The 25,432-nt window shown below is 42.9% G+C and overlaps 1 pseudogene; it reads left to right on the top strand.

Annotated features, from left to right (window-relative positions):
- Window positions 1–9,784: 9,784 nt before the first annotated feature.
- Window positions 9,785–15,007, top strand: LOC112398662 (GTP:AMP phosphotransferase AK3, mitochondrial-like; annotated as a pseudogene).
- Window positions 15,008–25,432: the final 10,425 nt, after the last annotated feature.

Below are 25,432 nucleotides of genomic sequence, written 5' to 3'. Positions count from 1 at the left end.
TGTTTTAACCCACAGCTATGGAGGCAGTTTACTATGTGGCAAAAGCTATCTGATAAAATAGAGTAGCTAGTGGTTATCTCCAAGATTGATTCTGGAAAATGAACTTTTAGGCATATTGGTCCATTTCCAAAAAACCTGACAACCAACATCACTGTTTTTCTCTCCCATCTCCCTTTGTCCTTCTTCCAAGACATGGATCGGAGTCAATGATATTGAGTAGATGGGACGAAATACAGGAAAAATTCTATATGGGTGCAGTTAAGATTTCACTACAAATCGCTCAAGAAAAGACTGCATAGTCTAAGAAATGAACTTTCAACCAATTATATAGGAACAGATTTGTGGTTAGGTTGGATGTTTGAGAACCATGATTCTGAAAGTCCCTATGTAGCCCGCTGTCTAATGTTCCTCTGTCCTATGGACACAAAAGTGGGGAATTGTAACAGACTCCCTTAGAGAACCTTTAGGAACCCTGCAGCTTCCCTTGCCTGCTATGGATTACAGCAAGTATAGAAAGAAAGAATATCTCTACTTTTCCAGTAATAGAATAAACAGTCTTAGAGCTTTTTTAAAAGAAAAATTATTTCAGAGCTTGACATTGTATTGTTTCTATATCTAGTACAAAATGTTTGCTGGCGCTGCAGCCATTTCCTAGAAAAAAGTCTCGCTGGTCTCTGGCCCAGGTCCTGACATAAACCTGGGCCTCTTTCTGATGCTGTGATCGCCCAGATAAATTTGCGCCGAGCAGCTGTTTCCAACTGCTGCCTTGACACAGAGCGAGGGGTGCATTCCTCTGATACCTGGTGCCCGTGGTGGTTTGCTGAGTCATAGTTAAGACTTCAGAAATCAGACTCTCTTTACCTCAATCTCCAAAGCAAAATTTCCTACAAATTCAATGTTAGTTCATATAGGAACTTTAAATCTCTGAAAAACCCTTCACTTTCTGATACTTTTTATTTCTCCAACCTTGACATTTAGAATGCATCTGCATTAATGCAGCCACTTCCTGCTACCAGCAGCCAGAAGAAGCAGCTAAAAGAGACAGAGCGTTCACATGCCTGGGAGGTGGTAGCCACCTGTTGACTCACCGTGTGGACACTCAGGACCTTCCGCGTGGGCAGCTGGCCCTGGGCAGATATACATTAGTGTGTATGCGCTAGCAAGGTACCCAGAAGGTCCTACGAGCAGGTCCCATTAAATCTTCCTAAATTAGGGCCTGACCTCTCAATAACCTCTTTATATTTGCATGAGTCCAGCTGCACGGTCACACTGTCATTTTTATGACAGGGTTTTTGCTTAGAGAAAGATAAGGACGTGAATGACAGTGGCCTCACGTTCGTCAGCAGCTAGAATGTTAGGAAGAACTGAAACGTGTGGTTTCTCTTCCTAACAAACTCCCTTTAGGTATTTTCTACCCCACTCGGTCCATGCACATACACTCATTCACAAATACAGGGCTGTCGGTGTTGGTGGGGGTGGGGGGACTGCAGACACGGGTGTGGGTACATTCGTGTGACATAGTCTCCCTCCTTTCCTTTACGGGGAGATAAAATCTGATCAAGATGAACATCTAGTGTGGTCTTCAAGGAGAAAGTTTCAGGATAGCCCAAGGCATGTGGGCGTGTTTGTGTCTGTGTATAAGGTGGAAGGGGAACCCCATCAGCTTTACCTGTGGGCTAAGGTGACAATGGAGAACGCAGACATGCATCCTCCTAACTCCTCTGAAACAGTTCCTCACGGGACCCCTCCAGCTAATGAATGTGCAAGTATCTAGTGAGCTCGTAAGACCACGTCTGTTAATTCAAGAACTGCTAACAATGTCAGGGGACGCTTCATAATCATGTTATGCATTTCTGAACTTTGTTACATGTTTTAAAGTAAAACATAGAGTTTCTACAATTATAACTTTTAAACAGATGTTCAGTATTTTGAAGCTAATAAAGGCTGGACAAGTGCTTATAAGAATTCTATGCATTTCTAGGTGTCTTACAGCGGGAAAATAATCCTGTGCAGTTTGAGCATTTAGGTCCTTAAACAAAGGTTTTAAGTTTTAAGAAGTTTAAAAAAACAGATGAACTATATGTAAGAACTGTTTATGAAAGATTAAACGTCAAAGAGAGCGTGAAACAAATAAAACTACACAAATGAAGAGAGGAAAGGAAGATGAATTCAGTAAGAAGAATGCAAAAATAAGAGTTCAGTAGAAAGGATGGTTAAAAATGTGTAGAATAAATATAAGACTTATGAAAACAATCTTGGGCTGAAATTAAAAAGAGAAACCCAAGAGTAAATAAACAGGAGTACTGCAAAGTAAGGCTTTGGGGACAAGAGTTAAATGCAATAATATTTTATTAGTAAACACTAACGTTTTCTCAAAGAGTGTATGTAATTCTGGGAAGAGCTATATTGAATGCACAGAACTCTCAAGGTGTCTAGTCACCTGTGTAAGCATATGTGTTGTAGCAGCAGCTGCTGGGGTCACCATCTTTGAATGGCTTAGTCACTGGCCAGTCAGGAACCTCAGTACAGAGGGCCTAGTCACTGCTTAATTGGCTATGGCTGTGTTTAAACACTTTGTTCTCATGTTGTTACAATAACAAAAATAATAGCAACTGTTTAAATATATTTTTCATACCTAAGCTTTATTGAGAGCTTACTATTCTCTAGGCCCTTTTCCAACCTCTTCACATGTAATATGGCATTGATCCTACTAGAACTATATTATCCTAATCTACAAACAAGGGATCTGAGACAGAGTTACTAGTCTCAAACTCAGATTAGCCTTTACCACTCTTCAAATGTCAGAGCTAAATTTATGGAGTAACATGAAGCGTAAAACTGCACCAAAGGCCTGGGATGGTCAATGCCAGAGCTTCGCGGCTTGTTCCCGAACCACACCGGGCCGTGCGGCACTGCAGTTTTCTACATCCATCTCCACTATTTCCAAAGGGAGCCTGTGAGGTGCCTCACAATCACCTGAGCCCTGGACATAGAGCTGGAGTCGCACAGGTTTATGGCCAACAGTAGGCACTACCTTTAATCCAAGCTAGCTAAGGAACTGAATGACCTTGTTTACTGAAACGTCTCATTAACTGCGCAAGGCAGTACAATGGCTAAGAACGAAAGAGGGGCTGCTGTAGAGTCGGGCCTAGGTTCAAATCTAAGTCTACCACTTACAAGTAAGATTATGGGCAAGTAATTTACCATCTTTAAGCTTCTGTTTCCTCCTACACTGCAAAAAGATAAACAGAATTAGGTTTTACCTGCAGTATGAAGAATTTAAGCGAAAAATCCATAGACTCAGGTTTCCTAGAGTCAGCATTTCTAACACCTAGAAGGGTTTGCCAGGAAGGTTACAGAATTCCCTTTTCCATGAACCTTCAAAACTCACAGCCTCGTGAGTCACAGGAGTTTCAGTGAGACCTTCCCCCCTTCGGAGGGCAGTACTGGTGGTCTGTGAAGAAGCCACAGGTGGTCCCTCTGGTCTCTTCATATCAGTATTAATGATAGTCTTTTGCTTTTAACCTATTTGCTTGACAAAAGATAATTTTTACCTAATGTAATCACCATCTCGTTTGCCCACATTCCAAGCTTTATTAAAATAGATTAGAAAATGAAGATATTTCTGTTTGAAAATTATCAGCCACGTCTGTTTCAAGATAGCAGAGAGCCCCCAGTCAAACTTCAGATGTGTCTGACACTCTATCAATGAGCCAAAATGTATCAAAACCAATTACTTCCAAGCATCAATGAAATAAATAAGCAGAGAGACAGATGTAAAATGAGGAACGGTTACATTAAACACAGAACATAATCATCTTTTGTGCCTGAGAATTAAATTTGATTAACTTAGGTCTAGTCTATGTTTGTGGTAGGCAGAAAATAGAAAGATGGGTAAACAAACATAGAACGTACGATCGTGGGTTTTAGGCACCTGTGATGAGAGAGTCTGCCTGAGTGAATGAATGAATCAGGCAGCTGCCAGTTCCACTTGGAGACATTGCTAGAGAAGGTCAGCTCGGTGTTTCTGCTCCAGGGCACACCAGACCCAGGAAAGAGTTGCCTAACAGTACAGAAGTAGATACGGATTCATTCCATCTATGGCGAGGGCCCACCACACGACCTCCGGAACGTATCACACTACCTGAAACTGCCTGTAACGGAGGAACGTTCCATACGAGCAAGTGAGCAACTCTGAAAACTCATTCCATTATTCCACAATGATGGTGTCCTACACATGCAAGTCTTGGGCCGTGCTGGGGATACGATGGTGAACAAGACCTAATCCTTGCTCTCAGGACACTTAAGGTTAAAAAACACAACTACAGAAGAAGTCACAATCAAGTATAATGAGAATCACGATAGGGGAAGTAGAAGAGGGGTATGATAGGAACCCTAACATAGTCTAGGGGTCTTGCTAAAAAGAAATAAAGCCAGACACCAGTTAAAGGTAGTAAAGGCAGATTTTATTCGGTAACTACTGCAGTAGGGGAAAAACTGAGCTCAATTCCAAAGCCAGTATAGACAGATAGGGGTTCACAGCCAACAAGCAGAGTGAGGGGGGTCAGTGGATGGAAAACTACTAAGAGGACACTTCAAGGGTTAGGGATTCTTGCTAAATTGGCCTAACAGGATTTTTACTAACGGCAGGCCAGGGACTTAGACATCAAGGGTGGGGAATGAGGAACTTGATGAGATATCAAAGGTGGTCAGACATCAAGGAAGGAAGGGGGGATTCTCACTAAACTCTCTTAGCAGGATTCTTGCGAAAACTGGCCTCAGCAGGCTAAGGACAGGACCCAAGGACAAGGTCTAGTCAAAAAAAGGGCTCAGAGGAGGCTGTCTAAAGTTTGGTCAAGAAGAAAGTCTTTGTCAGAGTTCTTGTTGCACAAAAAGGAGTATTTCAGCTACAAACTGAAAGCCGACTGAAGTCGGATTAGGGCATATCCTTGGAAGAGAGAAGAGCATGCGTGAAGGCCTCAGAGTTCGGGGAGCACAGTGCATTTGGGAAAGTGAAAGAAACTGGTTATGACTGGTCAATAAAGTTTGAGGCAAAGAGGGTAGGAAGTGAGACTAGAGGCATAAGCAAAAAAGAGCTTTGGGGGTTTTGTAAATCTTGTTAGAAGCTCAGATTTTGTCCTACGGTCAATGGGGAAGACTGAGCTGGGGGAGTAATATGACTTGATTTATCTAGCCTGCAGAGTGGAAGGAAGAGAGACTGGAGGGGGCAAGACTGGGGGCAGGGAGTCCAGCTGAGCACGTGCTGCAGTAATTTGGGTGTGAGTTAATATAACTTGGATGAGAGTGGTGGCATGGAGCTAGAGAGAAATAGAAGAATTAAGTTCTTTAGGAAATAAGAATAATAGGACTTTGGGCATGAGTTAGTGGGAGAGAGAAAGGTAGGAGTCAAGAACAACTCCCAGGTTTCTGACTTTGGCAAGTGGATGGCTACTGAAGTTAGGAACGCTGGTGGAAGAACAGCTTGTGGGAAAAGGTTAGTTTGAAACATATCGAGTTTGAGTCATAAGACATTTGAGTTTGGAGCTCAGGTGTTGAAACCCAATTACCTTCAGTCCTATAGTGCCTTGCACTGTCTCTAGAGGGCTGATGGGGCCACCTCCAGTCATCCTCACTGATTATCAGGTACTTGGTCTGAAGACTCACCTACACTGGGGAAGGTGGGAAGGTGGGAAGTCAGGAGACAGATGTTGGAGAAAGGGGTAGCCAGATAGAAAGAATAAGGAGAGGGACAGCCAGTAGAAAGAGAATGTAGGAAACATCAAAAAGGGTAATTAGCTCCTGTTTTCCCTCTCACCTTTCTGGAAGCCACCCCAGCCCTGGCCCAGCTTCTAAGACCAAGGTTAGGAGGTATCTTTCACCTTCCACAAATTCACACACCATGGGGAGGATTAACAGTCTGCAGGAAACTTTTCCACAAATAATCCAATTTATAAAGTGATTTGGAGACAAATTACTGGTTAAGATTAAGATGCCTTCCCATATGCCTGCTTCAACCTGGATAGACCTCAGAAACATAAAGCTGAATGAAGAAAGCAAGTTGCACAATGAAACATAAATATGGAAAATCCTTTTATGGATACACACATATATGTAAAAACATGGTTAATTGTTACCTGAAGGGAAGGAGGAAGAAGAATGGGCTAACGAAGAAATGCAAAGGAGACTTCAACCATATCTGTAACAATTTTTAAAAATCTATTTAAAATAAAGATCTGAAGCATATTTGGCAAAATGTTAACATTTGCTGAATCTGGGAGTCTGGCATACATATTTATTAAAATATCTCATTAAAATGGCTGTATGAAATCTTTCTTATGCAAGAGTTCCAAATAATATAAGTAGATACTCTCCTTCCAGGAGGTAGAGCCTAACCCCATCCTTCCCAAGGGTAGGCTAGACTCAGTTCCTAAGGCTAGACATAGTAGGGGAAGGGATAAGTAGTGACTGTACAGTGGAGAAACCTGGCAGACACCACCTTGGCCAAGCAAAAAGGTTTAATTATCACCAGAGATGTCAGGTGGTATCATGTACCCCTGATATCATGCGACAAGAAGAGCACTTTAACCCTTTGGTATCCTTTCCAGAAACGTATAATCATGTGAAAAACAAAAGACAAACCCATTCTATGGGATACCTTGCCAAGTACTCCTCAAGACTGTCAAAGTCACAAAAAACAAGGAAAGATGAGGAAACTGTCGCAGACAAGAGGAGGCTGAGGAGATATGACAATTAAATGTAATGTGGTTGCCTGAACTGGAATCTGGAAGACAAAGAGGACATTAATCCAAAAGGTGGTGAAATTCAAATAAAGTCTGGAGTTTAGTTAATACAAGGTACCAAGGTTTGTTTCTCAGTTGCAACAAATGTATGGTGGTTATGTAAGATGTTAACAACAGGGGAAACTGGAGGATGAGGCATAGGAAAACTCTGTACTACTTACGCAACTTTTCTGTAAATCTAACATTATTCCATCAAAAAAAGTTTATTTTTTAAAGAATGACTGTATGTCATCAAGAACCCTCCAACTCAAAATGAAGCCAATGAGGGCTTCCCTGGTGGCACAGTGGTTGAGAGTCCGCCTGCCGATGCAGGGGACACGGGTTCGCGCCCCGGTCCGGGAGGATCCCACATGCCGCGAAGCGGCTGGGTCCGTGAGTCAGGGCCGCTGAGCCTGCGTGTCCGGAGCCTGTGCTCCACAGCAGGAGAGGCCACAACAGTGAGAGGCCTGCATACAGAAAAAAAAAAAAAGTGAAGCCAATGAGAAATCACCTGTACCTTTCGGAGTCGCAGCACATTATGAAAGTACAGTGGTACCTTATTTCCCAACCCAAATCAAGAAGGGAGTGCACCATGGGGTCAATTTTTCAGAAAATTGAAACTAACACTTCAATCACAAAAAATATTACTTTCAGCAATTTTTTTTGATGGCAAGCCTTCAAAAGTAGATGATAAAGTTCCCTGCCCTCTGAGCAGAGAACAGTAAGTGTAACTGAATCCTTTCTGGGTTAATCAGGGTCACCGGTGTGAACGTCTGTTATTACATCATACCAAGCTTTCAGTTTTCTTTACTGAGTCATGGAATTGGAAATGCAGAGGCCATCTCTCCACACCTAAGAAATGACTAAGGAGAGGCCAAAAATGATGGATGTGGATTAAGAATATGCCAGGTGTTTGCGTAACCACAGGTGAGCCAGCACGGAGTAGAAAGCATCTTCCACCCTCTTAAATAAGCAATTTAGCTGGAGAGCAGCTAGCAGCTGATTTCCCCTTTCTGTGCCTTTTCATGGTTTGTAACGCAATTTCTGTAGTTTGCTGAATGCAAAGCGTATCCTCTGGACAACTGAAGACCCCAATAATCCTTACTTATCTCATGCCAGGCCTGGGAGGCAGGTGGAGGTGAGGGGTAAACTCATTGATATTTTCAGGAGGGAGTTTAAATTGTGACCCTTTCCAGCTCTACTTAGGGAATATCTTCTTTATGATGTATATACCATGGGGAATTATTTGGCTTCTATTACATGTAGGAGTGTCTAATAAAACCAAAGAAAGCAGTATGACATGAGTCTTGGTGACAGGTCGCCAGAGAAGCAGAGGAGGGGGATTAAAATCCTGACTTCCCACCAAGTCTTTTCTGTTATCCTCTTTCAGGGATGTACACCTGCCTGGGCTTTCTCCGTGGAAAGACCATGTCTCCCTGGAGCCCAACCATGGCCCACCTGCACCGCCCAGTCGAGATGGGCCCCTCCTCTGGAAAATGGATTTCACCCAGCTCTCTGTCCCAGCTTGTCATTCAGTCAACCCCCGAACCTTTCCTTACTCTTACATGAAGACAGGATTGCCAGTGCCTTCCTAGGGTATCCTTCCCTTGAATGACTTCTGCAACTAGAATGTAATCCCCTTAAGTACTGCAGGCTCTATTTCCTGCCTAAATCACCTTGTTCAACGTCAGATGAGCTGAGTGCTTATGCAATAAATCTCTCCAAGTAACCAGGTGAGGCACCAGGTGACAAGTGCCATGAAGAGGAGATATTTAAAGAGCAATGGGAGTGTTCAAGAAGCTTACTATGCAATGTCCACTTTGACACTTGTTTGTTGAAGACAGGATTTGAGCTTCGGTCAGCATCACAGATATAAATAAGCTAGGCTGAGGCCAGAGGTTTGGACCTGAAACTGTCAGCTAACTAATCTTAAACAAAAGATATCTTAATGTCCACACTCTGTCTCCCTTGCTCTAGGAAAGTATGCAAAGATCTGTACTCATTTAGGGCAGAGTTTCTCCCCTTCAGTACTATTCACGTTTGGGGCCTGATAATCCTTCGTTGTGGAGGGCTGTCCTGTGCTTAGCAAATTCAAACACAGCGTTCCCAGTTAAATTTGAATTTCAGATAACCAGCAAGTTTTTTTTTAGTATATGTACATCCCACGCAATATTAATAGCATCTCTGGCCTCTATCCATCGGAGACCAGCAGCACTGCCACCGTCCATCCCCAAGTTGTGACAACCTAAAATATCACCAGACATTGTTAAATGTCCCTTGGGGGGCAAAGCTGTCCCTGCTTGAGAACCACTAATTCAGGGTAACACATCAGAAGCCTACAGATCTGAACGTCTCTATCTTAGCTCCCAGAAATACTGTGTCTGGTAAAGTATCGGTGAATGAATTAGCCATGTGAGACATTCCTCAGCACGACTTACCGAAGTACTCATTTTGAAAACGTTACTTATTCTGCTTTTTAATGTCCCTTTGGGATCAGCTCCCTTTAGGTTTCCTTGTCAGGTAGACTCTTGGCTCTCTTTCAGAATTAGCAGGCTCAGTTTGATCAGATAATGTAAATTATGAAAACTACCATCTTTCCCTTTTTCCTTAACTGCTAGAAAGCTTAGGGGTAAATGTAATGCTTAGTTGCAGAAACCATCAAAGCTCATGTGGCTAAATATTTTCTTTTTTAAAACAAACATCTGCATAACAGCTTTTATATGCCACGTATATTTTAAATGCTCTACGAATACTACCTTCTTGAAATCATTCTTTCACTATAACAGCCTTATGGATAAGTACTATTATTATCCTCCCTTTGCAGGTAATAAACTGAGGTCATTTCTTTTTCATATTGCTATGAATTATTTCCTCCTCATCGTCATCCTTATTTTATAGGCCCCTTCAGACTCTGTTTAAAAGTCAATGGGGCAGAAATTATTGTACCACACACCTCCACCACCGCAGGTCCTCTCAGCCTCCCATCTCTTGTTCCAAATACCACCATGGCTACCAGTTCCAACTACTTGCAGGTACACTTCTCAGAGCCCAGCCTCGTGCCCAGGCCACACCCCTCTCATCTCTCATCCTGGGCCTCCCTGTTCACACTGAGATGTGGGACACAAGGGATCTTGCCCCAGAGCCCAGAACTGTACAACCCATAATTACAGAGGAATAAACCCCTTGTGGTCAAGGTGTTGCCAAACAGGAGCCGGAAACTGGTAGATAAATTCATTCTCTTTTTCTTCATTCCAGAAAGACTGAGATGCAGCTTTTCAGAGGCTGCTTCTTTAAGACAGAGCAACCAGGAGCACTGGGGGGCGACCAGCTCAGTTATGCCTGCTCCAGTTTCTCTCCCTCCTTCCCTGCCTCACTCCTGTGTCTCTCAGGTCTCTGGCTTCTGCTCCTCGGCACTGTACCTCCTAACAAGCAGCAGCAACATGTCCTTGTCTGGCTCTGCTTTCTAAGGAATCAGACTAAGACAAGTATACATAATTATAAACAAAATCACACTGAATGGAAATTTACCTAGTTATTTCCATTAACTTCAGTCACTAATATTTCTTGTGGTCCAGTTGGAATACAATCGTGGAACAACTATCCCTAGCAGGACTTTAAGGGCCTACGCCATCATCTTTACAGCTGAGGATACCAAGACCCAGAGAGGGAAGGGGATTGTTCAAGATCACATTCCCTGTTACTGGCGTGTGAATACAGTACAAACATTGATTTAGTGCCCACGGTGTCAAATTTCCACATAAATGATTGTACTCTGTGCTCGAACATTCGGTAATTAGTATTATTGTCCTCACTGTATGTACAAGAAACAGAGGGCCAGAAAAAGTGAAATGAAGTGTTTAAGGTCACAACTTTAGCAAATGGAAGAATCAGGTTTACATCAAGCCTCCAAACTCCACACATCTAGTTCTTTCCCCAACTGTTTCCCAGAGGTAGGAATGTAGGCCCTGGCTGTCCTGGGAACTGGGTGGAAAACCATGATGGACCTTGCAGGAAAACAGGCTTTCAACTGAAGTCCTAGCCCTGCCACTTAATAGCTTTGTGACCTTAAGTTACTTCATTTTTCTGAGCCTTGATTTTTAATTCTGAAAATGGAGATCCTAACGTCTACTCAGAGTGTGGCTATGAAGAAGAAATGAGATAACATACGTAAATCTCCCACCGCAGTGCCTGTACACAGTAAGTGCTTAATAAATGTTGGCCAGTATCAGTTCTGTGGAATCAAAGATGGCTCCCAAACACAATATTAGCTTCTCTTTTGTAAGTGCTTATTAAGTGTCACACATGGTGCTAAGCATTTCCTATAGAAGAAGGAATCACTTCTAACCGTCCCAGCCTCAGAGAGGGAAGGAATCGATGAAGGGGAGTGTCTATTAGTCAGTCAAGTTTGCCCTCGTTGAACTTTGCCCTATCTGTGTAACAGTTTTAAAACAAATTTATAGCTTAGTTTTGTCCTAAGCAAGAACACTGTGAAGTATTAGGTTGGATGTGCTAGCTATATTTTTATGCACATTAAAACATACATACTTTTCATTATAATTTAAAAGTGTTATTATTTAACATACTCAAGAAAAAATATGAGATAGAACAAGGTTAGCAAAAGGTTGATCACTGTTGAAACTAGAGTACATGGGGCTACACCACTACCTCTCTAATTTTAGGTATCTGTGAAATTTTCATAATAAAATAGTTTTAAAAATAAAATAAAACACAATTATCAAGCCTGGAGGTGGGGGAGGGGGATGTTCTTTCACAGAGACCTAAACTTATCTCACATTCTCCAGAGAAGCAACTGTCACACCTTGGGAAACACTGGCCCATAATACCCGTGAGAAGGTCATGGCACAGGGACAGACACTCAGCCTTCTTTCTATCTCATAGGCTGCATCCTCTGTGCTTAGAACAACTGGTCACACAGATAAATGCCTGATTAAAGTTTGCTGAGTCAACGAATGAATGATTAGTACCATAAAAACCGGCATAATCTGAAGAGCCCCTGCTGTTTTTCTTTTACTGCTATGCCATTTGGATTCCATTACTGTGAAAAATACCTAGGAAGTTTCCATAAACTTCCACAGTCACATCTGGTTGGCACTGGATGCGTTTTGCTAAATGAGATCAAATGTATTGTCTGATATTACTTGGCTACTACTAGTTTATATGTATTTGGTCAAAGAACCTCTTACCAGATGCTATTAAGAGTAAGTTTTAAAACGCTTTGTCACTTACCAGCAGGCCAACACCGACTGTGTCTGCTCTAAGCTGCTCTGGGACACATCCTCTCCCACTCACACCTATAGCCAAGTGAACCCTACCACACTCCACAGATACTCCTCTGAAATATTCTGTGATCAGAGGCTGGTACCAAATTAGATATCTCAGTTAAAGGCTGAACACACTAGAAGGCTAAATCTATCTAGTAGGATGGAAAGGCCTTGGCAGGATCACGTTTTATGTATATAATTAGTTATCCTACAAGACAGTCATAGTGTGCTTTATTGTGCAAAGCAGTTAGTATTATGCAAACTACTGTTTCAAGTGATAACATGATTTATTTTTCCTTTGCTGGAAGATATGAGCTAAATTTCTATTAAATATCCATATACCTTTTGAAACACCTTATGTATTCAGTGTAACTCTTTTGAATATAGCAACAATAGAAGAGATATATGACTAACTTAAATATCTAAAATAGCAAAAACTATTTTTTCTTTAAGTCTGAGAAATTAGAGCAGCAGTTCTACTTTGCTACCATAAAATAAAAATACAGAAATTAGGTTTCCAATCCCAAAATCTTTTTTCTGGAAATAGCTTTCTCTCTTGCTCACAGAATGAGAACAAGCCATCACATCATTTTTATGGATCTTTTTCAGAAATGAAGTGGCTCAAGAATGGTTAGAGGGACTTCCCTGGTGGAGCTGTGGTTAAGAATCTGCCTGCCAACGCAGGGGACACGGGTTGGAGCCCTGGTCTGGGAAGACCCCACATGCCGTGGAGCAGCTAAGCCCATGTGGCACAACTACTAAGCCTGCGCTCTAGAGCCCGCAAGCCACAACTACTGAGCCCACGGGCCACAATTTCTGAAGCCTGTGCGCCTAGAGCCCGTGCTCCGCAACAAGAGAAGCCACCGCAATGAGAAGCCTGCGCACCGCAACGAAGAGGAGCCCCTGCTCGCTGCAACTAGAGAAAAGCCCGCCTGCAGCAACGAAGACCCAACGCAGCCATAAATAAATAAATAAATAAATTTATTTTTAAAAAATGGTTAGAGAAGGAAGCGGATGCAGGATTGGTGGCTCAGCAGCCTCTAATTAGAGTAGCGCCATATGATGCACAGTCTGATACTGTATTAAGCCAGTGCACTTGGACCACCTGAGACAAAGCTGAGGATCTGTTTCACATCTTGTTGAGTAAACCAAACCCCAAGTATTTTCCAGGGAAGTGATTAGAAGGTAATTGTCACTTTTAAAATTCTACATGGAAATAAAGTGCAAATGGTCCACAAACAAATGAAAAGATGCTCAATCTCACTTATATTGAAGAAATTAAAATTAAAATAGTACTTTCTCACCTCTTTGTTGGTCTATTGACATAGCCTTCTAACTGCTCTCCTTCTTGAAGATGGAGCAATCATCTAAAAACAAAAATCAAGTCATGTCTTTCCACTGCTTGAAACCCAGCTTCCCAGTTCACTTAATAGTTATATTTAAACATAAATTACATCTTTCTTTAACCTAAATTGTATCATTCTGCAACTTTTTGCATTTACAATGTCTTAGAAATCTTTTCATGTTAACACATAAAGGTCTGTCTTTTTAGCTGCTGCATTAATATTCCATAGTATGGCTAAGGTTCACTTAGCTATTCTCGAATTAATGAACAGATACATTGTTAATAATTTTTTGCTGTTATAAATAAGGCTGAAATGAACATCCTATACCCTTCTTGTCACTTGAGAGTGTTTTTCCAAGGAAGATACTGAGAAGAAATTTTTTTTTAAAAATGGCCACTGCCAAGTTGCCTTCCAAACCAGCTGTGGGGGCACCCCACCAGCAGGAGTGTGAGACCTACTTACACCTTTGCCAACATTTGCTTCTAGATGTTCTGAACTGTCCCGCTGTCTAGTTCCGTGACTTGTATCATTCTTTAATTCCAGAAATTCTTGTCTTTAATAATCTCTTTAAGTACTGTATCCCTCCCTCCTCTCCTTTTCCACCTGTGAAAGGTGGAACTTTTGAATCTACACTTTGTTTCTTCATTTTCCTTTCATACCTCCCACCTCTTCCGCCCTTCACACTGCATTGCGGGAGAATTCCTTGACTCAATCTTACCACTCACGCATACGCTCTTCTTCCGTAGCATCTGTCCGTTTCCACGTGGGTTACGCCCTCTCGCCCTCTGCGCTTCTTCGTGGCTCCACCCCCGACGTCAGGCCGCCCAGACTGGGAGCGAGCGCGCAGGCGCAGCTGGCGTCCAACCAGGAGCCCAACCATTGGCTCGGCCCTGGCCTCACTCAGCAGCCATGGGAGGGTCAAGGCAGTTTTGCGCTCCGTGATCGTGGGCACCCCGGGCTCCGGCAAGAGCACCCTGGCGCTGCGCATCATTAAACACTTCCAGCTGAAGAAGTTCTCCGGCGGGGACGTGCTCTGAGACAACATGCTGAGGGACACAGAATGCTGGCCAACATTTTCATGGCCCAGGGGAAGCTCATCCCAGAAGACCTCATGACTCGGCTTATCCTCCAGGAGCTGAAAAACTTCACCCAGTATAACTGGCTGTTGTGTGGTTTCCCCAGGACACTCACACAGGCTGAAGCCCTGGATAGAGTTTATCAGGTACACCTGGTGATGAACCTGAACGTGCCCTTTGAGGTCATCCGGCAACGCCTCACAGCTCGCTGGATTCATCCAGCCAGTGGCCGCGGCTACAACCTCGAATTTAACCCTCCCAAAGCAGTCGACGTGGATGATGTGACTGGAGAGCCTCTCATTCAGCGTGTGGATGATAAACCAGAAACACTTATCAAGAGAATGAAGGTTTACTAAGACCAAACAAAACTGGTCCTGGAATATTACGAGAAAAAGGGAGTGTTGGAAACATTTTCTGGAACAGAAACCAATCAGATCTGGGCCTGTATGCATGCTTTCCTGCAAACAAAAGTCCCACAGAGACACCAAAAAACTCAATTACCCCACAAGGAAAAATCCTTGTGATTAGCAAGATGAGCAGAACTCTTCCTTTCTTCACATGAAGTTCCTTGTTCTAAGACCCCACTATGAATGAATTCTTTGAAAATTATATTAGTTTCACTTCTGTGGGTTTTATTCGGGATACTAAGGATATGCCAAATGAGTCTGATAGTAAGATTTGCCTTTTGGGGACTTTCCTGGTGGCGCAGTGGTTAAGAATCTGCCTGCCAATACAGGGGACACGGGTTCGAGCCCTGGTCCAGGAAGATCCCACATGCCACGGAGTAACTAAGCCCATGCGCCACAACTACTGAGCCCAAGTGCCACAACGACTGAAGCCCACGGGCCTAGAGCCTGTGCTCCGCAACAGGAGAAGTCACTGCAAGAAGAAGCCTGCACACCTCAACAAAGAGTAGCCCCCGCCTCCGCAACTAGAGAAAGACTGCACGCAGCAACAAAGACCCAACACAGCCAAAAATAATTAATTAAAAAAAAGGTTTTTTTTTTTAAATTGTCTAGTGTGTTTTATCCAGCTGTCTTCTGGGGTGTGCAATTCAGAAACATTAAAAATGTCTAAACTTTAAAAAATTCTTATAGACCAAAAGTACAAGAGCAACTGGTAGTAATCTAACTTGTGTTCAGTAAGAATAAGTGATTGGTAAGGTTTCATATTTTTCTGGAAAAGTAAAAAATTAACATTATACTAATTTGCAGAAAGTATTTCATCAGAAGCTTTTGTGTAGCCAGATACCAAAAAAGACATTTCTAGCACAGGGGATGTGGTTTTGTGAGATGCTACCTCTATAAAATTCCAGATAAAAATAACTGGATTTACCAATCCACTGCAGAATGCGAGTTTACTGCTGTCTTTAAGAAACCTATAAGGAGGCCGTATGAGCTATATTACTTTTGTTGTTAAACATACCTTCAGTTTACTCAGAATTTTCATTGCTATAAAAAAAATTTAGGAAAGTGTTACTTCAATATGATTTATTTTCTTTTGAAAATACGTGTTCACTGAAGGATAGAACATGTTAGAAACTGACATTGTAAGTTCTTGTACAAGCACCAAAACTGAATGCATTTTCTTTAATGGAAAATGTAATTGACGTCTTATGTTTTCAGATGTTACTCAAGTTAAGAAACATGTTTTAAGGGACTTCCCTGGAGGCACAGTTGTTAACACTGTGCGCTTCCCCTACTGGGGGCATTGGTTCAATCCCTGGTTGGGGAACTAAGATCCCACATCCCACATCCCATGCAGCCAAAAAAAAAAGTGTTTTACGATCTACTTGACAGTTCTCTTTTTGATCTCTATGCCTTGGTGAGTAACAAAGTATTTTAAAAAGAAGAATGAATAGAAGAAAACTTGTGATACTGCATAAAATAAGATACTGTTTCATTAGGAAATAGAAATAGATTAAGCATGCCTGGTGGGAAATTTCCTTGACAGAAATAACCATCATAATTAGAAAACAGATGTGGCAATAGAAAGGCTTTATATGACAGGACCAGGAAAGTAATTGAATTTGCTGAAGGTAGAGTTCTTTATTCCTGATCAAAGAAGTTGATACCTGCTGGCGTTCGCTGACATCCTATCTTAAGGGGAAAAAATCTTGCCAGTGTGTGTAATCTGAGAATGAGTGCTTATGTACTGTGCCCTGGAGTAGTGGGGCAATATGAGAAATGGAGGAGAAACCAGACTATATCTTAAATGGTATATTTATTTTTATTTTAGTTGGTGCTAAATCAAATGAAACAAGTCCTTGTACAAGCTATTACTAACTGCCTTTGAAAAATTCAGCCCATCTTACTCCAGGCACTTCAAATACAAATACCAGCAAGTGTTTCTTATGTATTTGAGGGGAAAACTTATTTTTCTTTCTTTTGATTTTATTTTTCATTCATTGTCAATGTTTCAAAATGGACCAAGCCTTTTAAAAAGAATTACAGAAAACATTTCATTCTTTAAAATACTTTCTATAATGTCTTATTTGAATATTGTTATACGCTTTCCAAAAAGTAAACTACTAAACTTACGAACTATCACTAGTCACTACGTTATAAGACATCATTAGTCTTTAATAAAATTAAATTTCAGGAAAAATATCAGTTTCATCTGCTTATTCAGTTTTTTATTATAAGGACCAAATTTTAATCTCCATGACCTCCAGTTGATTTATTTGCGACTGCTCTATCCTCACACATCTATCAGAAAAATCGACGTATGCTTATTCTTCATTCCTGCTTTGCTTGCTCTATCACTTATCTTGCTCGGGTGTTGTTAGTTCATCCATCTTGTTGAGTTTGTAATCTTTTGTAGCGTTGGTCTTCTTCATATGTGTGGTGATCTTGTCTCTGTGATCTATATGGTTGAGATTCTCCATTAAATTGCATTGTCTGTCAATGAGTAGTCATCTTCTTGGGGAGACTGCTGTTCTAAATTGTCCTCTGGCCTTTTCTCAGGGACAGTGAAGAAGGAAAAGCCACTGGGTGAGATTTCTCTGGGGTGTTCAGGTCTGGTGCCCAATTCCCCTCCTCATGACACAGAGCCATATCCATCTAATTTGGGCTCCCTGGCCATGCCTCCGACCTGGAGGCTGACACTTTGTCACTGCTGTTTGGCTCAAGAGCAGATGGAAAGGCATCAGTAGAGGATGAACTGATGGCCCCTCCTGCAGCAGTGCCCCAAGGACCGAAGTGTTGATTGTCCTTGTTACCCTCCTGCTTCGGGTGTCTGCCACCTTTGGGGATGGAGTCTTGGTGCTCCTTCACCTTTTTGGCACTCGTCTTCTGTACACAGTTTAGATTGGGCTCTGCGTTTTTGCATCAATCCAGTGTATATCCCATACTTTAGGATTTATCCTGGTTTCTGGTTCACTGAAAGTTTCACTTCTTACTAAGGCCCTTGCTGCAGGGATGAAGATGCCGGATGATATACTTCGTCCACCACCCTGAAATGGAACAAGATTTCCTTGTCCACCCTCAAAATTCATAAGTCATCAGGCCTAGAGCTATGGCTTTCAACTCTGGCTGCACGTTCGAATCAGCTGGGAGCTTTAAGACAGAACATTGACACCCTGGATATTTTTATTTGGTTATCATGGGTAGAGGCCATGGTTATTGCTATGTCTGCTGTATTTTCAAAGCTCCCTGGCTTTTGTGAACCACTACCTTCAAGCAGCAGAGCTGACTTCCTCTGAGAGGGCAAGCCTTCTAAACAGTTTTCTACAGAGACTCAGAACCACCTGGCAGTCTCACCGGCTGGAACATTCATCACGAAAGGCTCTGCCCTCCTTGTCGTACTTTTTTCTCCCACACATGGAAATATTGAAGCAATGGATATTTTATCATTAGTCATCACCATGGATAACTAACACTTTTCATTTTAGCTGTTGTTTATCAAGTGCCACATCAAATGTCACTCTAGTTACTGATTTTTGAAAGCTTGCTTACGTAAATATCTTTTCCTGTGTGGCCAGTGGGTCGAGTTCTGATATCTCTATTGTATTTAAACTCAGCTGAAGATGCTCATTTTTCAAGTATGCAGGTTGTGAAACCAACTTGCAATGAAATCATGATATATTTGTTTGATGTTTTCTAGTCTACAATAGCTTTTGTTTAGTTCTAACTAAAAATCTGGGAAAAAGCCAATTAAATGGATTCTGAAGATGAAGTAACCCAAAACAATGCATTTCTCTAAAAAACAGCTAAATTTTCTATTAATAATTGACATAAACTGAAATGGGAACATGTTTATGTGCAATTGTGGGATGTCATTATTCTCCAATTAGGCCTATGATCATGGTCTTGTGAGATCCTTGCACATTTTTGGTGGTTGACCATCTAGACAGCTTTACAGTGATGCCTTCTCCAGCAAGGAATAGGAAAACACCAGGTATGCAGAATGAAATGAGTTCGAATAGAGCGCAGGTGGGGAGTAGGTATTAGGGAGAAGAAAAGATGGGGGATGTGTGTAAGAGAACTTTGAATATTATAACACAGTAGCACTGCTCTCCTTTCAGCAAGCTGAGAAAATCTTCATAATGTCAGGAGATTGGAAAAAAAATATTCAAAATTGGTGGTGGTGGTGGAGGACTCCAAAGGGGGTAGGATTACTTACAGGCAATGAGAATGTGTGTTTAGTAAAGAGGATGTCAGGCCACGTGGATACAGAATTTGGCTACTGTCAAACTATAAGGCTTTGGGAATTTATCAGATATCCCACTGAGCCACTGTTGCATGGATGGCAAAAACCCACCCAATTATGATTATGGGTATGAGAAGAAGTCATGAGGTGAAAGAAACGAGGAGGAAGCAAAGTTAGATGTTGACTGGAAAGAAACTGGGGGGCGAATGGGAAATTGTTACTAGGCGGGACATCGAATTGGAGGGTGGAATAAATGAGAAGAAAATCTTTAGAACTAAGAAAGAAATTAGAAAATATTGGCAAGAGAATTGACAGAACTGTGATAGGAAAAAAAAAGAACAGACCCCCCACTCAGAGGGAATGAGCTGTAGTTCTGCCTTCTCAATATTTTTTTTCTCCTTATAAAAAAAGTAAAACAATGCCTACTATATCCCTTGAGCACTGGGACATTGATAAGAACCATTAACTCAGGTAAGGAAAGAGGTCCAAGTAAATTACTTTGAAGCAAATGAAGTCTTAATGGGGCTTTCATCTAGCAAGAATACGACTCACTTCCTGGCATTATTACCATTTGGAATGGCCATTTCATGGGGGTCTAACAGGTGGAAACGTTGCATGCAATATGCCTCCAAATGTGATCATTTCAGAAATCATCTGAGAATTGGTGAAAAGCTTTAGCAAGTTTAACAATCCTAGAATCTTCCTTTACTTAGTCTCCATGATATTGCTCTCAAAAGTTAACAAATTTAAGCAATAAGGCAATCAGATGACATATCTGTATGTACTGGGAGCCTGGGCTCAGAGGTAGCCTTTACGAGTGACGACAAGGTGAGACTCAGGCTGTATATAACTACCAACTGACAGCAAAGTTTTCAACTATATTGTAGTTTGTTAGTAGCTCTCTTGTTGCTTAAAACGTCTTCCCAAAATGCAGTAGGGAGGGACCCTCAGGACCTGAAATCTTACCCGGAAGCTGTAGTGACTCCTGAGTCCCAAAGAGATGCCATGGGCCAGCCAATGCTGCTCCCACAGTTGTGGGCACCAGGGGAGGGAAAATGTCAAGTTCTCAAAAAACAAACTAAAACAAAATATAATTTAAAAAACAAATTAACACAAACAAAAATAACAACAAAAAAAGCGGCAACACATAAGAAAAATGTGAGTCCCTTTCAGGGACACTGTCCTTCTGTTTGGATGACTTTCTGCTCCTGGTCTCTTGTTGGATATGCTATTGTCTTTGCCTTAAGCAGAGTTTGCCTTAAGTCATGATTTGCAGTGTCAAGAAAGTACAAAAGCCCTCCTATTGTCCACAGGGCCTTCCACTTCTGATGATGGTCACTAAAAGGGGGACACATTCTTCTAATATTTCACAGTTAACAGTAAGGCTTAGAATCATCTCGGAAGACTTAACACAGTGACTAATACTTATTCTAGGATAAAAATGAGGGATATAAGAGGGCTGAGAGAGTGACGGTTGCCTACAGCATGGATGGTGGTGATATGGGATGTGAAAGCTAAAAGCGAGGTCAAGAAAATGGTACAGAAAGGGAAGTTGAAGGATAACCTTCTGCCACGTATCTGCCTAGGGCAAGGCGGGGTGGAAAGCAAGTATTTTTGTTAGTCCAGCAAACCTTCCTCCTCGCCCCCTACAGAGTGATCTCTAAAGGTTTTCTCTGACACAACAGGCACCTGCCACATGTAATCCTTGGAAATTCCTAGCTTTTCTTGCACCAGTATTTGCAATATTTCTAAACAACTACTTCCCCTCCTCCTTGCACTGCAGAAAAGGTGTCCATTCCGTGCCCTGATGCATTACAACTGCAGATTGCCTGGAGTTTGCTCATCACCACGTGGCCTTTTCAAATCAGAAGGCTCCTTTCCTCAGGTCTCACATGGGATTGCTCATAGTCACGTGATGACCCTTTCAATGATCTAACATGGAATAGCCGGCTGAGCAGGAAGGGCCATGGGTAGCCTTAGAACTAAGCCAACTGTCCTGTATCAGCCTGAGCTATTGGTTAAACGTTCACATGACCAACATGAGAACATGTTCATACAAGTGTGTGGAGCAGGGGAGGGTTCCTCATCTCCAAACACATGTTCTAAAAGTGTGAAAATCCCTAGCGTGCCTCAGTCTTCGGCTCCATTAGTGAGCTTGCGCATTCTTAGGGAACCACACACTGTAGAGTTTATTAGGAAAGCCCAGCCACAAGTATGCGCCTGCCTCACGTCCAGACATTTGGTAAAATCCACTTGCTCTCACCTCCCTAAAGACACAGCACACAGCTGTATGTGGGGATCACCAGGGCCAAGCTGAACCAGTCAGCTCAGTGGGTTTGTATGCTCAATCCGACCCTTACGATAGCCAAAAAGGAGCCTCACCAAGCCTTTGCATGAGGGGTCACACTCTCCCTGGGAATAAACTCGATGAGTCCTGTTGTCTTTGAACTGCCCTGCCCACACTCAACACCTATTTTGGACAGCACATGACTGACTCACGGAAGAGAGCACAGTACTGCACGATGGCTTTAAAGCATGTTGCACACCCACTTCCTTGGGCAACAGCCCCAAAACACACAGGTCTCTGAGTGCCGACAGTGAGCACCCTTTCCTCTCCTGGCATCTATACACAGACGCAGTGAGTGAGGTCACCAAAATTCCGCAAAAAACAAGCAAACATCTAAAACTATCTCCTGAACATACAAGTTGACAACTTGAGCGAGAAGGTAGGGGCAAAAAAAAAAAGTCATTTATAGCTTGATGTCTCCATGACATAGTTAGCTATGCCCAGGTGCTGGGGTGGGGTGAAGCCTGAAAGAATCCACATTAACAGGGGTTCAGAGGCCGCCAAGGAGGTGTGTGGAGGACCTTTTTAGAGGGGCCAATGGCTCCAGGTGAAGGCATGGAAATGAAGTGCCATACACTCCAGTTCCCTTCCCCATGGCATCTTGCCTCCGCTAGGTTAATGCTCAGAAGTTGTTTTACTGAAAGCTCGTTTGGCAGCTGGGTCTGAAACCCACTCAACTTTGCCTAAGTTGTGTATTGTGTGAGGGTAGCAGAGAGAAGAGAGAGTGCTCACTCTATGTATGAAAAAGTCTTGGGAATTCAGGATAACTACTAAATTAGACCTCAGAAGGGACAGGAACTGGGATTCCTGAGAAACCCTCCACAGCCAGAGCTGAGCTCCCTTACTTAGCACAGGGGTCACAGGCTCCAAAGCCTATGGGGGTCCACACACATGAATCAGTGGGTCTAAAACAGAAAAGTGCTTGTCACTCAGGCTCAGGGTCCCCAGTGCAGCAAGTGGTCGCCCTGGTGCCTCAGCTTACGTTCCATGTATCTGTTTCCTTATGTTCCTCAAGCATGTTGGCAGTTCTAGCTATGTCTCCGATTTCAGAAAGAGTAATTCAGTTGGTTCCTGGCTTGGTTAGGGGCTATTCCTGGTCCAGTCCCATGGTGGGTAGGATGGCCCTTTCCAATAGTTGTAGGTGAGGAAGTATGTGTGGCAGGTCAACTGGGTTACCTTTGTTGACATTTCCAGATCTTGCTTCCTCTTTGGGTCATGTTCTGGAACTGAGAAGGTGGCACAGGGTTTGTCTAACCTGGACTTCCTGAACCGTCCTCAGTAAAAGGAATGAGGAATGACCAGAAGCTCTGTGAAAACTTCCCAGTATGCTCAGAGGTGGAATCTAACTGACAGGTCTGTGGCTGGCGCTTCTCCCCTGGGCATCACCTGAGCTGTTCCTGCAGCCAAAATTGAATCCTTTCTCTTCTTTCTTCACATTTCCAAACTATACCACTCCTCCTTACTAGTAATGTTTGTTTGGAAATAGGTCTATGCCTGATGACCTTTCCTGTAGGAAGAGTTCCAGAATATTCTCTCCCCAGTAAGGAAGAAAATTGGCAGGTGAGCTACTTGTCTTCACCCAGTTCTCATGTTCTAACATGGTGAAAGGGCTGGCAGTACTGCATTTTTCTCTGCTTGCTTGGTTCAGCCACATCATTTGCCTTCTGATCCAGCATTTTCCAAGTCTCTGTAGACTCCACTCAATCTGTGTATTAAGAAAGGCAACATTTCTCGGTCTTACAAAGATTTATTTTCAAACATGCCATTTCTGGAAGGTGGCACCAATGTTCTTTACTGCTTTTTCTACCCACCCACAGCAGAGCAGAGAAGAGCCCCCTGATTTGGGGGCAGAACTCCTGAGTGTGAGTCCAGCTCTCCCTTTACTCACTGCTTTGAAAGTCTTTAATTAGAGGCAATAATGGAACAATGGCAATAATAAAACAGGCTGACTCCTTAGGATTATTTTTCTAATATTCTACCTTTCTGAGGAAAATCCTAGACCAGAAATTCATCCAGGCGTGGAGAATACCTCTAAGAACACATTTATATTTTCTAGTCCCAGTCTGTTTTCAACCCCAATACTTGGGATAACTACAAGACACCCAAAAACTCTAGAGTAAGCCCCAAGGCCTTGGTTGTAGTCTGGGAGCCTGTGATCTCTAACATTTCCAAGAAGGATCATATACTGGGGGTACATTGGTAGTCCCCCTTCTCCGTTTCATTTACTACTGGAAAAAACTTGAAGCTAGGCAATCTATGCCAGTGTAGGGGGTATTTAATTGCCTGTCAGCTATCTCCTCCTGCCGCTGATAGATAACAACACACTAATTTTCCCTTGAAATTCCCCTCCCATTCCCCAGTCTGCTGTAACTGGCTCCAGGACTGGGTACCAGGTCTGGGCCTAGAAGATCACAGGGGCAGTGACTGGCTCAGAGATGGGCATGTGTCCCAAACTGAGCAGTGAAAATGGGCCCTGACATTGTTAGAAATACAGAGAAAAAGGTATTTGACCCCAGGATTGCTAAACTGGTAGATGGAACCCCTTGGTAACCCTTTACCAACATGTAGGGAATGCCTGACTGTTCATGAAACTAACACTGAGGAAAGCAGGGCTGAGGGAAAAAGGCAGTGACAAAAGTCCTTCACGTACTGTTGAGAGCCCTGGATCTAACTGTGCCGGAAATCACCCACCAAACTTTCAGGCATGGATTTCAAAACCAAACTGGTTGGGACCAATACACCTGGTCTAGTGTCAAATTCCTAGACCCCTCATTTCCCCCGTGTTCCTCCCTTCATCTCTCAGACTTTATCAACTCATATTAATCTATGTGAGAATCCATCCCTGAAGCAACCGTGGAACTTGCCATTCTTTAGACATGAGTTTTCTTGATCATCCTATGGTAATCCCTTCCGGTTCACGGGGTTGCCAAGGTTCAGATTTTATCACTAAAGTATGTGGTCAGGAACTAAGGTTATTTCCCGTAGAAATAACTGTCCTAAAATTGAAAACATCAATTGAGCAGCTCTTGTGGGCTTCGCAGGGCCTTGAGATCCCTTGGAAACAAATGTCACCTCTTCTGCCATCTGCCTCGTGGCACATGGCTGTCTTGCTGCTGTGTTCCCATCCTGCTCTCCTAAGCAGAGCTCTGATGCTGCGGGAAAGTGTCACAATAAACCTTTGCCTTCACTTGAAGCCTAAGTAAATAAACTCCTGGACATGTGCCAACTCCTGTCGGAGCACACGTGACCTCATTCATCTGCAACAAACAAACAACCTGGTGAAACCCACTTGGAGGCCACTGAGAGTTCCCAGGACTGTGTGTTCAGGCAGAGTATCTGTTTCTGTCCCGGCACTGGTGGACAGAATCCTCAACCAGCTCAGCCATTCCTGGGGAGATGCTTTCCTGTGTTCTGGTCTCCCCGATCCTCTGCATGGGCCTTGGGAAGACCAGATCCTTGGTCAGTAATATTACATATTTATGGAAGGAGGAGAGCGGGGAAAGGAGAGGAGGGTGAGGAGTGGGAGTAAAAGAGAGGGAGAAAGAGGGAGAGAAGAACAGTGTCAGGGAGATGGGAGGGGGACAATAATACCTTTTTTTTTCTGGTACGTGGGCCTCTCACTGCTGTGGCCTCTCCTGCTGTGGAGCACAGGCTCCGGACGCGCAGGCTCAGTGGCCATGGCTCATGGGCCCAGCCGCTCCGCGGCATGTGGGATCTTCCCAGACCGGGGCACAAACCCGTGTCCCCTGTATCAGCAGGCAGACTCTCAACCACTGTGCCACCAGGGAAGCCCAATAATACCTTTATTGTAACCATTTAAATTAGTACAGACTGAAATCAGTCTATACCTTAAATATTAAGATAATGATACTGAAGGAAATTTAATGAGTCAAACTCTTTGTGCTATTAATTTATAAAATTAGGCTTGGAGAGAATGTGTGCTATTGGAAGT

Source organism: Neophocaena asiaeorientalis, unplaced genomic scaffold (genome assembly GCF_003031525.2).
Source record: "Neophocaena asiaeorientalis asiaeorientalis breed wild unplaced genomic scaffold, Neophocaena_asiaeorientalis_V1.1 scaffold26, whole genome shotgun sequence".
In the NCBI taxonomy this organism is placed as follows: Eukaryota; Metazoa; Chordata; class Mammalia; order Artiodactyla; family Phocoenidae; genus Neophocaena; species Neophocaena asiaeorientalis.
Note: the sequence above shows the minus strand (reverse complement) of the source record. Positions and strands in the feature narration are given on the sequence as shown.